The sequence below is a fragment of the Rhyacophila brunnea genome, unplaced genomic scaffold (assembly GCF_057557595.1).
Source record: "Rhyacophila brunnea isolate RB1 unplaced genomic scaffold, BYU_Rbru_1.0 scaffold_23, whole genome shotgun sequence".
Lineage (NCBI taxonomy): Eukaryota > Metazoa > Arthropoda > Insecta > Trichoptera > Rhyacophilidae > Rhyacophila > Rhyacophila brunnea.
The window spans coordinates 6385335-6399300 of NW_028232893.1; positions in this window are offsets into that span (position 1 = coordinate 6385335).

A 13966-nucleotide genomic window follows, 5' to 3' on the forward strand; every position below is an offset into this window, starting at 1 on the left:
CGAACATAATTTACACTGGAGAATTTTAGGACTCTGGATTTCAAACACTGGATGGATCCCTCATTTTGGATACGTTAGACTTTTCACTACCTTCTCTGGCGCTACGCGACGGGAAAAGTGCATTATAATATATGTAATTTTGAATCCAAAATAAATAGCTTCATATAGATGTCTTAATTGACTAAAGGATATTGGATGGATCCTAGTGGATATGTCGGACTTCTCACAACACTGGGAAATCCTCGATATAAAAGTGCATAGGATGATATGATTCGTTAAGCCAAACTAAATTATTTACCGGAGGATTTTGATCTTGGATAATACATAAACATACCCTGGGAAGGATTCCTCCATCTCGGAGAAGTCAGACTTCTCACTAGTTTTGTCGGATGCGATAGGAATACCCTAGCTTGGAATGTAATTGACACCCGAGAAATGTAGGACTTTGGATTTCGGACATTGGATGGATCCCTCATTTTGGATGTGTTAGACTTTCACCACATATAGCCGGATGTGATTTAAAAACAGATTTAGTTCATTCGCCGGAATATTTTAGGACTTTGGATTTCAGAAACTGGATGGATCATTCATTCTGGATACCTTGGACCAATCACTAATGTGCAAGGAAATTATGGAAATCAACCATTTAGTGCATCGAATTTTTCGTAATAGTAATTCGGAACCTAATACTTAACTAATTATAAATAAAATTAATTTTCGAGGATTTTTTTTAGAAAAACAATTACTTGGGTATGTTTTGAATTATTATTTGGAAACTAAACGTAATTCACTGGAGGAATACTGGATGTATCCTTTATTTTGGATATGTTAGGCTTGTCAGAACTTTGCCGGGATGTGATCAGGAACCATTTAAAAAGAGTGTTAAATTATATATTGGTATCTAATACAATTTGAAATTGAATACCCCAAAGTGTTGCCAGCTAAAATAAATCTTTTAAATTCGAGTGAACTAAAGTAACTTTAGTGACAGGATTAAGACAGAGACCATTTAAAGTGATTCGGAATCATTTATAAATGATTCAATTATTGACACTATGATTTTTAATGCTTTGTGACGACAAATCATGAAGGAAAACGCGGATTCCGATGATATTTTCAAAATGGCGATCACCTGGAACATTTAAAATTGTTCTCTTCGGATAATGGACACCCGATGGTGAGCATTTGTCATTTCATTATGATCAAGAACAAACAAAAACATATCAACTTTCCTGGACTGCGTAAGAATTAACTCAAAAGTTTATTAAAAAAAAGATTAAAAAATATATATTTCATTGTAATTACACAAAAATGATACGTATTATAAATAATTTCCTATATGGGGACTGCCTATTTTATCTTGCACTAAAGTAAAGTTTTTTTCTTATATCAAGTGACATAATTAACAGGATTTAAAGATAACTGCTTTGAATGTAAAGACATATGTATGTTAAGGTTCAAATATATTATGATCACTTTATGTTCTGTCACAGTAAGCTGCCGCTACGGGAAAAAGGTGTATAATGTCGTTTCTTGGTTTTAAAATGTTATCAGAATGATGTTCCCATCCCGTAGCATATTATGAACCTTTAAACGAATATCGTCAGTTGACAAAATCTGCCGAAATCAGCAGAACAAAAGTAGAATTTCTGTTTATAAAACAGTCTTCTCATTTCCATGAAAGAACCAATACACGTTAGATCCATTAAACATTCATCCTCTACTTTCACATTTAAATATTATATAAACTACTAATATTAATGTGTCAGTTCGCATTGCGTTCGAAACTTTAAACCTCATTATCTCAGTTTGAGTTAAAATAAAAAAAAAACTAGTTCCTTTCTCTAGTCAAATTATAATCATATTAAAATAATAATAAAATATTCTATTCGGAAAAGTTAGTGTCCATATATTATCATGTAACCCCACTGCTGTAATTATTCTCCTGCCAGATCATTGCTGACTTCACTTTGGTGTCGGTTAAATAGGCAGTACCAATTTTAAAATGTTCAATATACTTAGTAGCAGGAAAGTTGATATTTAAATATAAAAAATAATTGACCCCTTTGAATGCACGTAGTGAATCATAATATTTGTGAAGATTAAGTCGCATGCAAATTAATTAAATTATCGGCTTCATTTTCCGACACTAGAATGAGTAACCAAACCATATATTCAAGTCTTTGAAGTTCCTATAGTTGGTAGAGGTATGTTTCAAATCATTATATGATTAGTATGTGAGTACATATAACACCGTCTTACCAAATCAATTCAATCATAAAGCATCATTTTTTTTCAACCTATTGATTATCCATTTTTAGAAATATTCTCCTAGCTAAAGTTTGGTAGTGTGGCAACTTGACAATTAAAATATGTATAATAAATGAATTAGACGTTGTTATACCCGAACATCTTTTTTCCCATGCGTCATCAACAATTAGCCATGTCAGTATCATTGCATAAAAAAAATAATGGGCATATTTCTGTACTATTGTTACTAGGTTTATTATTAGATGTTAGTGGTAAATGATAACGGGCTGGGGGCCTAATGCATAGTAATTAAGGGGGCTTATACATTTGTCAGACAATATCAAGTAACGGGTGGTGAAATTGAAGCTACCGACGGCTACTGACATGTTCTACACAGAAATCAAATAAATATAAGTTTTAAACATCTTTTACTTGTACCTGACCGAGCAAAATTTTTTAAAGTACCGATTATCTATGCAAACACGAAAGACTGGTGGTAGGTATTAAGAATTTCTTATTATATTTAAACGATTGAATCCAGATTGATATCATTTAATTGTATATAATCTTCAACTGATATAGTGTTGCAATATTCGTAAATATTGTTTAAATATTAGGGACACTAGCGATTTCTGCATTTATTCGATTAACCACCGATAAGCAAATTATTGAAATTTATAATAAATTATGCAATGTTTATATTGTGCAGTTTTAAACAATATGTTAATAATTTGTTGACAATCGTAATTTAAAAAATGCCAAAAGAGTATGCATTGCTACAATGTCATCTACGCATAGGGTTCATAAATACCTTGTTTTGCATAACGTCATCATTCTATGCATTAGGCCCTAGGTATTCCTTAAACATTCATAGATTTATTAAGTCCCAAAAAAATTGTTTGAGTATCATCTACCAGAGAAACCTTTAAATTATAACATAAAATATTTATGAATGTTTTACAGACTTCAATTAAGCACCGTGTTGCATACTTATTTCAGATAGGACAAAATTTAAGAACAACTTGTTCTATAAATGAATTATATTCTATGTACCAAACAAATCATTTACAATAAGTTCAAGTAAAGTAAAACACAATGCGTTGGATTCATTCTTATATCTTAGAAACTAGATAGATATATTATATCTTATCTAAGATAATATCGCTTAGCAATAATGTAACTGTTATCTGTAACGCGTTGCATTAATTTTTTTAAATCGTAAGTTAGGTTATATTGTGGTTTTCATTAGCCGATTTTCATTGGACAAAGTGTGACGTGAAATGTAACATAGGTCTTTCTAATATAACTCTAGAAATCTTTTACTAATTAAGTTAGCTTGAGGCGGAAAGAATCCATTTTAAATGCAGGAATTTTATATTATTGAACAATTAGTTCCAAAAAGTCATTCTGAGTAACGCAGTTATAATTTCGACGCATATGTATAGAAATATTGATATCCAATATGGTAGTTAATAAATTCTATTTTTAAATTAAATGATATAACCCTTTTTGATGTTTTTTTTAGAATAGTGATTATTATGGTTTATAATTTATTAATAATTTAGTTTTGTGTACTTGTGACTTTTATTGTTTCAAGCTTAGGAATGATTACATTAATAATTATTGTAATTATGTTCAGGATGGTAATAAATTCTTTTTCAATATTTCAATGATGAATTTTTATTTTTTTTAAAACCTATCCACCGTAATCCAGGTCCCCATCACCTGACCCCGATTACCACCGTTCCATAACCAGACTAGTAGGTATGTGAAAGATCATAGTTTCGTGATAATTGAAACCAAAGAATTTGCCGTCACTAAATAATAATGAATGGCGAAGGTTGGAGGTAAGCTGTTGAGATCCGACATAAATAGTGCACACTAAACTTTATCACAATATAAATAGTGTTAGTTAGTTTTCAAAATTTAATTAAACCCTGCGTAAACCAAGCCATAATAGATAATATTCAAAAAATATTCATCTATCTATACTTCTATAAAATATCTTAAATTGTGCCATATCATACATAATTTTAGATGGAAGAATATTTTTTATCTATTGTGGTTTGGTTAGGTAGTTCATAAATTAAAAAAAATTGAAAAATTGAAAACACCATCTGCGATTTGTACTATCAATTCAATGAAAACGATTAATTAACTATTTCTTTTATTCAACGAATAATTCAAAAGATTTTAAGAATGTACCATTCTAATTATTTAACATACATAATTTTGAAAAACACTCATGAGAAAATATAACCAATAGAAAAAAATCTTAATCGTAGCATAGTGGTAATGCACAAGGCTCGATACCCAGGATACGCAGGTTTGATTTCTGCCGGGTGTCGTTACTTTTTTCAAAAAAGATTTTTTCTATTTATATATTTTTCTAATGACTTTTCAAAATTATGTATGTTCGAAAACAATTAAGTATGACTGACAAAGTGTAGACTATTTTTGTCGAATCTACACAGTCTACTGGCCTGTTGATACATACATGGATTTGCTGATGACAGTACGTGTTATCGTTGCCATAATAATAAAATGCACGTGTAAACACGTATTACCATACAAGATGCATGGTTCAAAAAACTTCAGAAGCGTCTGAACAATTGGTACCTGCATGGCGGCGCGCATGCGCAGTAGAACGATAGTGGCGAACTTGCCGGAAGACATATGAACTACACTGCACACAACATTTTGACGGTTACCGATCATCCACAAACCCATCCGAGCCTGTAAAATTGCACCATACAATGAGAACATTACGTCTCACTTACGCTTGAAGAATGAGATTGTAGAGACAGTCAGCACTTTTACGTGTAAACAGTTATTATCGCGATAGTTTGAAACGTGAATGTGCACAGCAGTGGCGAAGGGTGGAGGTAGGCTGTTAGGATTCGCTATATATAGTTCACACTAAACTTTTTTAGTCATATGTATTTGTTTTTATTGAACTAAGACTACAATTTACAGATGGTGTTAGTCAGTTTTTAAAAATCAATTAAACCCTGCCTAAACGAAGCCATAATAGTTTTGGTCTAATTTGGGCAATACGACAAAATTGTGCACACTTTTTCATTCATAGTTATTTGTTTTCATTGGATTAAAAATACATATTACACATATTGTTGGTTATTTTTTTTAATTCATTAAGCCCTGCCTAAGCCAAACTATAATAAATAAAAAATATTTCTCTATTTATAAAATATTCAAAGTTATGTATGATTTAATTGCATAATTTTAGATATTTTATATATAGACATGTATTTTTTGACTATTATCTATTATGGCTTGGTTTCTCAGGGTTTAATTGAATTTTAAAAACTAACCAACACTATCTGTAAATTGTAGTCTTATTTCAATGAAAACAAATATGTATGTCTGAAAAAGTTTAATGTGCACTGTTTATGGCGGATCTTAACAGCCTACCTCCACCCTTCGCCACTGGTGCACAGGCGCTATACCTCAACTATGATGGTTTGGTCTGGTTGAATTTTAAAAACTAACCAGCAACATTGTAATTTGTATTATTAGTTCAATGAAAACAGCCTACCTTACCACTGGTATTTGGCATATAGGTAGAAATAATTTGATAAAATAAATACAAAAACATAGAACTGACAGTTGTTTAGATGTAGTAAGTTAAACGTAATAAGTTCGAGCCACAGTTAAACAGCTGTAGTATGCATTTTATCAGTGGATGGCGATACAGCTCATTTTGAACCATGGACTCTTCCAACAGCCACGATCCTATGTGGAACCTCTCTAGTTTCTTTTGTCAGTCTTCACCCCTTGCTTTCAGCGGATCTGTGGTATTACGGTGCATGTGTATATTCATTAGAATTGAGATTGTATTTTTGTAAGTGAATTTAGATTTCACCAAAGATGTTGACAAAAGATGTAATCTACATATTGTCACCTTGTTACCGCCTAAAGCATGGCATCCTCCAAGGCCATGAGGCCTAAATCATCATTGAGCGGGGATTCATGCAGACATGAGCAGATCGACTACGAGACAGAAATTTCTAGCCCTAGCTAAGCTTAGATGTAAGAAAATTTTATAGTCACCCTTTAGAAACTTAGCCAACAAAGTCTAAACTAAATAAGTATTATTTCATAAATACGTAGGTATTAAGAATAATTACTTTCTAAGCATTAATAATTTTATCAGAAGCCTTGCCATTAAATTTGTGCCTAGCATAAAAAAATCATTGACCTAGCTTTATTAAAAAGAACATCTGTGTCGCTACATTTCAAAATCAGCAATTCTGTAAAAGCACTTACCTACTTATATTAAAGTCATGCATAATAATAATTAAATACCTAAAAATTCATTCATTCCATGCCATTCATATAATCAATATCAAAACTGTAACTGCAAAATGTATTTTGTCAAATAAAACGCCCTGTTTTCGCCCGCAAATCCGCATTGGCAATCAACAAGCATGTCCCCGAAAGAAGAAGCCAACAGACGATAAACCTTGACCTTTATTCACCCACGGGGGGGTCCAGCGCAACCTACGCCCCCCCACTCCTCCTTTCGGTGGTGACAACCTCAATGCTTCAACTAGATCAGCGGCTCCCAAACTTTTGGACCTCGCGGACCACTACCATGTATATTTTCCACACTTGTTAAAAATTCGATGTCAATATAATGATAAAAGAATTATAAATAAACTGTCTAAATTCATTACGAAAAATGCAAAAAAAAAACATTTTATGGAAAAAGAATCTGTACAATTACTATTACTAAATTAATATGAATTCTATGAGACGAATTCGACATAGAGGTGCATAAAAGATTAATTGTGTCGCTGAGTTTCATAACCCCTATAACACCTTTTCATTTTTTTGAGAAAATCAATAAAAACTTCTCAGTTTATGGATAAAGGGATTATCGATGTTTTTCTTTTTTGCCCAATGATGGATTATTTTTGGAAATATTTTGCAAATCTATTTATATTGTATTCTAGTCCACTGATTAAATAAAAGACTTAAATGTTTGGTTATAGCGGCTTACTTACATAGTGTTATAGCGGTTTTTGAAATACGCATTGAAGGTTATAGCGTATTTTGTTAGGGAAATTTTTGACAACTTAAGTCGGAATCTTCCATTGGTGGCGTGTGGTAGGATGAAAAAGAGTTACATATTTTTATTTAATAAACGGCTTTTTCATTTAAAATTAGTATTATAAGTAGGTAGATATTCTAAAATAGCAGTTTAAAATGAAAAAAAAAACATCTGGTTCTTATATTACATAAATACAAATTTAAGGGGGAGAGGCATGCCAGCAGAGAACCTAGCGGAAAAATGCGAAGCTTGCAATTTGAGATTTTTTTTTGATAAGTTACAATTTCAACTGTATTAATTAATAAATATGTAAGTATCTGAAAACATTAAAAAGATTTTTTATTTATTTTTTAATTTAAAGATAAATTTACAATTGTAAGAAAATGTGAATTCGTTGCAGTGTCACATCTTATTATTATATTATATTTTATGATCATATTTATTATTAAAATTTAGTTTATTAAGTTTTCAATTTTTCGTCGTTTAGATTTTTGACTAATTTATCGTTTTAATATTGTTTATATATATTTTAAAAAACATTGATTTTTGTAAAAATATAAATGTGTTTAACTTGAAATCGTTTTTATTTCATCAAAAAGGTGTTATAGCGGGTTTTGAAACTCAGCGACACAATTACAGGTAACAGAAAGATAATCAGTGTGTCTTTTGTTGCTGCTTCTTTGAAACAAATATAAGAATATACTGAAACTTTTTAATAAATACTGAAATTGCAAATATATTCAAATTACTCTGCGGACCACCAACATTCTCTCACGGACCACCGATTGGGGACCGCTGAACTAGATAACTCTGATTTGGTCATTGTTGGTAAAATAAAATTTAAACTTTACTTGATTAACATAAATCTAGGCTATAATTATTCGTGTCCGGAAACTTGTACATATGCAGTTCGCCGTATTACACTTCACCATGAAATATTGTACCGGAAATATATGGCCGTTATATATATATATTAAAGACCATCTAACCTCTTTGGGTCGGATAGTACTGACATAAAATTCATGTCCAAATAAAACACGGATTTTGTCGGTTTACAGTATTTACACTTTAGAGGAAGCCAGCAGCAAACAAATTTTGAAAATAGCCGATATACTGGATTATTTGTTAGGTTAGGTTAGGTTTTCATTCTTGAATTCTTGAATTTTGCGAAAATCAACTATTAAAATTAAATTAATGTTCTTCCGATAGAAAGCTCACGGAGAAATGTTTTACCAACAATTTACATGTAACCATAATTATTATTTAAAATAAAAATGGCAAATTGCGCTTGTCTTCAATTAAATAATGTTCAATTATACGAACAAATATTATAGATATATTATTTTATTTATTTAATGCATTTATGGTTTTAAAGTTATCTAATATTTTCAAACACTTAATTAATACAGTTCCTATTAACTTCTGACTTACCTAGTTTTATCATTTTGTAGAGAAGGAAATGTAGAATCATATTCAATAGCTATCTTAAAAACAGTGAAAATCAAGTTATCTAGTTGTAGTATTGAGGTGACGATATATAAAATTGAAGCAAAAATGGACCTCTGTTACACTAATTGTTAAGTTAGCTACAAGTGACTTCGAACTGCAGGTTTTAATTGAATTTTAAAAACTAACCAGCACCATCTGCAATGAAAACAAATACGTATGATTGACAAAGTTTAGTGTACATTATTTATGTCAAAACTTAACAGCTTACCTTTACCCTTCGCCACTGCAGTAGGCCTAAGGAGTCATCGACACAAAGAATCATCTTTTTAAAAAACTTTCAAATATGGTCACGTATAATATGTTTTGATAAGAATTTTTAATAAAAAATAAGATTAGAATTTATTTTCATTTACCACACTGTGGTCTAAAGAGATGTTTTTCATAATAGTTTTATTATCTGAAATCGGATTATATTAAATAAGCTGTTGCTATGAATAAGCTATTTTTATCCAGAGGTTTTGATCATGCAATTAATCAATTGTATTCAGTCAGTTATTCCCAATCTTTTTTGTTTGGCAAAACCCTTGAAAATTTTTATAAAATCTCGAGGAACCCCTAATTGGCTGATACATATTAACTTGTTGACCGCGGAGCATTTAAATAACATGTTAATTATATAGAATGGCCAATTAATTAGTGTACAACAGGTGTTCCGTCCGCGTGGAAAGGATTAAGGTTGTAAGGTGTAAAATTAAAATATAGACATAAATTAGCTATGCCATTTAATTATATATTTCTATTTTACTGTTTTAAATGCAAAAAAAAATCTTTTAAGATTCTGATAGATATAGATATTATAAAATAATGCAGCCTATTGGCGTACTTGGCAGACTCAGATACATAGATTATGTTAATACATTTCTATAGTCCATAACTAATCAGATTAAGCGGTTCTATGCCTTTAGCGAGGTATCTCGCTCTATGAGGCCGTGATCGACAGGCCGAACATATAAATTTCGCAAGTTATCTTATCCTACTTTAAACTCAAATTACTAGTAACTGTCGATTGATTTGCATAATATAAAAAATTAAACACAGTGACATCTGTTTGAATAATTATGAAATACTAAGCCACAAATTATCGATATTACAGCGATTTTAGTAAGTGTTTCGCTCTACATTCAATGTGTGTCGTTAAAAATCTGCAGCCTTTCAGATACTGCCATAGTAATATCGTGAGTCATAGTGTACTTAAAAAAATTCAAAGTCGTTTTTTGGTTGAAACTATTTGCAATTAATTCCAGAAATATATTGTTATCACGTTAGGTGAGCTCAAATGCTAGAACCATCAAACGTATGTTGATTACCTGTCGTTCGTAGCTCCCTTCTATACCAACAGTGACATTCCTAGACAAAGTGCCGTCCCTTTTCATGTTTAGTCTCAGATTGTATGCAAAATTTTTGACTTCATACGTACCTATATTACTATTTTGACTGACAATTTATTGCAACAAAAATCTTGAAAAAAATTATGTAGGTATATAATATCTACTGACGATTAGAGCATTTCTACGAAACCTCCTCTCAAAAAGGGATGGTTTTAGGTTTGTGGAGGTCTGAGGCACTGACAAGCTTGGAGGCCCTATTGTGATTTCTTAAATAACTCACTTAACTAATATGTCAATACATTCTAACGAAAACCGCTATTACGTTCGAAAGTTGTAATGATATGGTTCCACTAGTATAAGCTGTTGTCCGCTGAGTGAGGGCGCCACATGCTAACATTTGGCATAACGTTCAATACTTTTTATACTGTGATGAGCTTAGTTCTAAATTTGAACACCAGACGAATAATGATGGTATATCTATCTATAGTAAGTATTCATTCCTTCATTTACTACCCCTAAGCAACGGATGGCCAGTCTAACCCCACGGGACGTCACTGCATACCGATAAAAACAAAGATATGTGTGGTCAGGTGAGTCGAAAATATGTAAATTTACAGAAAATAAAAATGCTCTATATTACGTGTGAGGTGACTTCAGTATGGTTCTGATACATTTAAATACCAAGTGAAATGACTTTTTCTACGTGGCGAGCTTATGGGAACTCGCATAACATGATAACAATCTGTTTCTGGCTTAATAATTGCGGAACCACTGACACCGAACCTGGTTGGGAATCACTGTATTGGAAATGAATTATATAACTACTATAATAGTTACATAATATGAACAGAAAGTATATTACATTAATATGTGATAAATTGAGTTTACCCTACGTCAGCTGAATGCTGAACTATTCTAACATACATTTGAAATATTTCGGAAGGGAGTTCTTTGAAACAACCTACTTCAAGTATTTATTATTTGTAATAACATATTATGTTACGCCGAATGTGCGAAATTGACTATTACATGAAATGGGCAAAATTTTGGCTAATTCATGTAATAGTCAAGCCCATTGCCTTATTCATGAATTAGGTAAATAATCTGCCGAGTACCTACGTGAATTCGCCAGGGTATGGAATTCTTAACTAACAGTAGAAAAAGTAAATTTAATAAGGATGGTTTTATTAGTTATAATTGGACATAATATATTATTATTATTGTTGAAAAATCTGATCAATGTATCTATATAAATAAAAAATGAACTATATAAATAAAAAAAATATAAGATAGGCTTTTAGCTAAATTCTCATGGATTTTATGCCTACACAATTTCTGATAGTTCTTAAATCAATTATGGCCATTGAGTCAGTCTATCGGTATGCAGCCAATGGGGTGTCGGCTGATTAGTTCGGACCGGTTTTCAGCCAATGAGATTGTATATTGCTATGATGCAGGTAAGCCTAAACTGAAAGTGGGCACTGTACGATTGTTAGCGCAGTGAAAATAATTAAGCCTACAAAATATGGAACGTCCACAGTTAACCGGTGCCGCTGACTTCTGCTTTACATACCATATTATCACATCGCTTCTACCATGGACCTGCACACTTTTTTGTCTACATAATGTATGACCTGAACTGCTGCTGAACGAGTCACAGTAATCTGTCACACTCTCAAGCAGTTATTGTGGGAGCATAGCCTAACAGTTCTAATTATTAATACCATTAGTGCTCGTTTGTGTCATCATGGGTCATGGTAATATTAAAAGCAATCATTTTGTTTAACATCACTGCGGGAAGTAATATTTCATTCACCTAAATAATGTAATAATAAAAAGCACCCTTAGTGTCGCTGTTTATGTATAAATATGAAGCTGGATATCAAAAAATTGCATGTTATTTTTTCAAAGATGTATTTGGTCCAGTGTAAGGATACAATCGGTTGTGCAAATGGCTAACAACTATTCATCTTAAAAAAAGGTCTGTTAATAACATAAACCCTACTCAGGAGGCCCATATGCTCAGATCAGGAATGAACATGGTAATTTTTACTTAAATAATTTTGAGATTATCATGGTGGCCACGCGGGTTAAGCGTTGGACTATCACGCCGAGGGTCCCAGGTTCGAATCCTGGGTCTGGCAAGTACACATATTGTTTTTCAATTTGTGTGTGAGTCAGGGTATGGATCTAATAGGTTGAGCAAGTGGCTGACATCCTGTTGATACAAACCTCTACTCTGTGGAGGCCCATAATATGATCCTATTAGGATCGGACATGGTCGAAAAAAAATAATTTTTGAGATGCTTTTCATTCATCGAGGAGTCTGGGTCTGTGGACCGCCCCCTTGTGTGCCCCCTAGGTAAATGATTATTTGAATGAGTGCTTGAACAGGGTGGGTGGGAGGGTTTGGAAACTGGAGAATATTGGCGAGGGTCGGAAGCCAATGGGGAAGGCCGAATTCTGCTCTACGATGTATTGATGAGAATGAAGAAAAATATTTTCTATGTAATGGTGCATTATTATTAAAGATTTTGAGTTTGAGAGATTCCAAGTGTAGGCTTCTGTGGTATCTTTATAAGAAAAATCTGAAGGCAATTTCATTTTGATGTAAATGCTATTCTGAGAGATTATATAAAAATTAGTGATCCTTTTTTGCAGTTTCATTGCAGCTCAATTTCAATTACATTACATTACCATGTTCGACCGTAGGTGGATCATATGGGCCTCCACGAGTGGCGAAGGGTGGAGGTAGGTTGTTAAGATCCGACATAACTAGTCCACAATAAACTTTGTCTGTTTTCATTGAACTAAGTTTACAATTTACAGATGTGAGGCGTCTAATTACAAAAAGCGACAAGTCCACAATTCAATATTTTCGGGAAACAACGTTTTTATGTTTCAAGCCTCAATTATTTGTTTTAACGTGAGATTATTTTTTCCGTTGTATTCTTTGTCGAAATTCAAACCAAATGGCAATTTGTTTCAGGCGATAAATTCTTAAATGTAATAAATATAGGCAAAATAAAATTGGACATAGCGCTATTTGTCACTCACTTTTTAATTTACTCCGCACTGTCATGAGTTTACCAGGTGCTACAGCATGGGAGACGCCCTTTTCAATATTGAACGTTCCCTTATTGGTTGACTTAAACACGCGCGAAATCAACCAAGCTTTAAATAATATGAAACACGGACTTGGCGCTTTTTGTAATAAATCGAGACTTAAAATATTTTTTTTCGTAGGGTTATGTCGCGTTTTGGAATTTATAGATCAATACATATCGTGTAAAATTATACAAAGAATACGTGCGTATTTTTTTCTCGATTTTGACCAAATGTGGACTTATCGCTTTTTGGAATTAGACGCCTCATGTGTTGGTTAGTTTTTTAAAATTCAATTAAACACTGAAAGCCGAGCCATAATACATTGATTATAGTAAAAAAATAATCGTCTATCTATAAAATATCTAAAATTATTCCACTAAACCATACATAATTTTGGATATTTTATAGATAGAATAATACTTTTTATCTACTATGGTTTGGTTAGGCTGCGATTGTATATTATGCTACTTTTCAACATTCTGTAAATGGGGTCTTCTAAAATTTGCATTCATTCTCAATAAAAAAATAAATATTGATATATCCGTATATTAATTAATGTTTTTAATGCTATACCTCAGATGAGGCATGGTCTAAAAAGATCGTGGCTAGGCGATGCACGGATTGCGGGTCGCGGGTGTAAATGACGCCTGTCAAACGAAATATTATTTGTCATATAAATCCAACATACGTCCATTTT